Source organism: Nannospalax galili, unplaced genomic scaffold (assembly GCF_000622305.1).
Source record: "Nannospalax galili isolate Female #2095 unplaced genomic scaffold, S.galili_v1.0 scaffold311, whole genome shotgun sequence".
Taxonomy (NCBI): Eukaryota; Metazoa; Chordata; class Mammalia; order Rodentia; family Spalacidae; genus Nannospalax; species Nannospalax galili.
This window is the reverse complement of record NW_008330298.1, coordinates 3,402,471-3,405,869: the sequence shown is the minus strand read 5'-3', so window position 1 is coordinate 3,405,869 and position 3,399 is coordinate 3,402,471.

Sequence of the window (3,399 nt, the reverse complement as noted above, 5' to 3'; positions counted from 1 at the left end):
TAGTCCTTTAGGTATATTCCTAGGAGTGCTAAATCTAGGTCATGCTGTAGTTCCATTTGAAGAACCTGCATATTAATTTCCATAGTAATGATACCAATTTATACTCTCATCAACAATGAATAAGAATTCCCCTTTTCCCATATCCCTGCAAGCATTTGTTGTCATTTATTTTCTTCGTGATGGCCATTCTGAGGTTACATTTCTCTGATGGATAAGGATGTTGAAAACTTTTTAGCTTTTGTGTGTGTGTGTGTGTGTGTGTGTGTGTGTGTGTGTGAGACAAAGTCTCATTATGTAGCCCTGGCTGACCTGAAACTTGCTACATAGACCAGGCTGGCCTTGAACTCACAGAGATCTACCTGATTCTGCCTCCCAAATACTGGCATTAAAAGTGTATACCACCATGCCCAGCTTACCCAAAATATACTTAGCATCAGGAAATGAATGACCATTTTCCTGACCCCTTCCAAAATGCCCTAAGAACGTGAATAAACAAGGATACCAACTTAAAAAAAAAAAAACTTGGCTATTTCTATTTTTTTCCTTTGAGAATTCAGTTTAGTTTTATAGCTCATTTTTAAATTTTTAGTTAATTATTTTTTGTATATGAGTACATTGCCTGCTTGTTCACAGGTGTGCCTGTGTATGCAATGTCCATGGAGGGCAGACGAGGGCATTTGATCCCCTGGAACTTGAGTTACAGTCAGTTGTTAGCTGCCACATGGGTGCTGGGAACAGAACCCAAGTCCTCTGCAAAAGCGGCCAGTGCTCTTAACTACTGAGCCATCTCTGGCATCCCCCTCTAGCTCATTTTTAAAAGTAGGTTGTTTATTTTCTTGTTGTTTAGTTTTTTGAGCTCTTTGTAAGTTCTAGATATTAATCTTCTCAGATATATAACTGACATTTTTTTCTCCCAGAGAATGAGAGTCTCTTCATTCCATTAACTATTTCCTTTGCTGTACAGAAGCTTTTAAATTTAATCAGCTCTCATTTGTCAGTTGTTGGCTTTTATTCCTGAGTGACTGGAGTCATTAAAAAAGTCTTTGTTATGCCTTTATCTAGAAGTGTTTTCCCTTTTTCTTCTAGTAGTTTCAGAGCTACAAGCCTTACATTATGACCTGTGATCCACTTGGATTTGATCTGTGTAAAGAGTGAGAGATAAGAATTAGTTTCATTCTTGTACATGCAGATCCAGCTTTCTCCAGCATCATTTGATAATAGACTATCTTTTTTTCCAATGATTATTCTTGGCCATATGAATTTTAACACTTTTTCTTGTCCCCAACTCTCCTTAGGACCCACAAAAACTTGCATAGGTTGCCACCTGTGTGAGACAATAGAAGTACAACTTCAGGTTTCCTCTAATTTTAAGAGGAACTTTTTAAAATTTTTATTTTATTTATTATTTTTATTTTTTATATGTATGCATGTATTGCCTGCATGTAGTTAAGTGCACCTGTGTCATGAACTTTTTAAAAATATTTTATTATTTTTATTTTATGTGTATATGTGTATTGCCTGCACATAGGTAAGTGCACCCATGTCATGCAATGCCCACGGAGGACAGAAGATGCTGTCAGATCCCCTGGGACTGGAGTTATGGGCAGTTGTTACCTGCCATGTGGGTGCTGGGATTTGAACCTGGGTCTTCTGCAAGAACAAGCAGTGTTCTTAACTGCCTAGCCATCTCTTCAGCCCCTTAAAAGGAACTTTTATAGCACTAAGTACCTACACAAAAAAGTTTGAAGCCAGGTGAAGTACCCAGGACGCAGAGGTAGATAGATCTCTGTGAAATCAAGGCACCCTGGTATCCATAGAGGGTTCCCGGCCAGCTGGGGTTACAGGGAGAGCCTGTCTCCAAAACAACAACAACAACAACAACAACAACAGAGCACTGGCTGCTCTTGCAGAGGACCTGGGTTCAATTACCAGCACCAACATAGTGGCTAACAATGGCTTGTAACTCCAATTCCCGGGGATCCAATGCCTTCTTCTGACCTTCACAGGCATTGCACCACAGGGTGCGCTTATATACACACAAGCAATACACTCATACACATAAAATAAAAATAATAAATAAAATATTTCTTTTAAAAAGACAAAAAAAATTGAGAGATCTCAAATGAATAACTTAATGGCACACCTGAAAGCCTTGGAAAAAGCAAGAACAAATAACACCCAAAAACTGTAAATGGGAAGAGATAATCAAAATCAGGGTTGAAATTAATGAAGTAGAAAAGAAGAAAATACAAAGAATCGATGAAATGAAGAGTTGGTTCTTTGAAAAGATTACCAAGATTGACAAGCCTTTAGCTAACTTATCCAAAAAAAGAGAGAGAATGCCCAAATTAATAAAATTAGAGATGAAAAGGCAGACATTATAACAAACATTAAGGACATTTTGAAAATTCCAAGGATATAACTAGATTCCAGTGAATGAACTTGCACCAAGTAACATCTGTGTACAAATGCTTGACCTGATAGGTGTTAACATATATAACAGACTGCATGAAATCTGGTGGGACAGCTATGGGGTGGGGTGAACATGGAGGAGGGGGTCTAAATTTGATTAAGATCTATTTATTATATGAAAGGCATAAAGTCTCAATAAATTATACATTAAAAAGACTCTATAGTTTACTAAACTGGAAAATATAAATGAAATGGATGAATTTCTGGATGTACATGACCTACCAAACCTAAGTCAAAATGAAGTAAATAATTTTGACAGACCATTACAACCAATGAGATAGGAGGAGTAATTTTAAATTTCCTAACTGAAAAACAAACCCCAGGGCCAGATGGATTCAAATATTTTAAAAAAGGATTAATTTCTTGATGCATATGACCTACCAAAGTTAAACCAAGATGAGACAATTTAAACAGACATACAACAAGTAATAAGCTTGAAGTATAATTTTTTTTAAATCTCCAAACCATCAAAAGCGCTGGCCCAGACGGAATCATTGCAGAATTCTATCAGAACATTAAAGAAGAACTAAAACTGATGCTTCCCAAATTTATTCTATAAAATAGAAAATTACACTGATAACAAAACCAGAGAGAGAGATAACAAAAAAGAAAGTTATAGGCTAATGTCCCTAATGAAATAGATCCAATAATTCTTAATAAAATACTTGCAATCTGAATTCAAGAACATAAAAAATCATCCATAATGATCAAGTTATGCTCATTCCAGAGATGTAGGGATGGTTCAAATTATGTAAACCAATAAATATAATTTATCACATAAATGGCTACAAAGACATAAATCACATGATCATCTCAATAGATGCAGAAAAGGTCTTTGACCAAAATCCAACATCCTTTCATGATAAAAAATGCTGAGAGACTAGGAATGGAGGGAACATATCTCCACATAATAAAGTCTATATATAA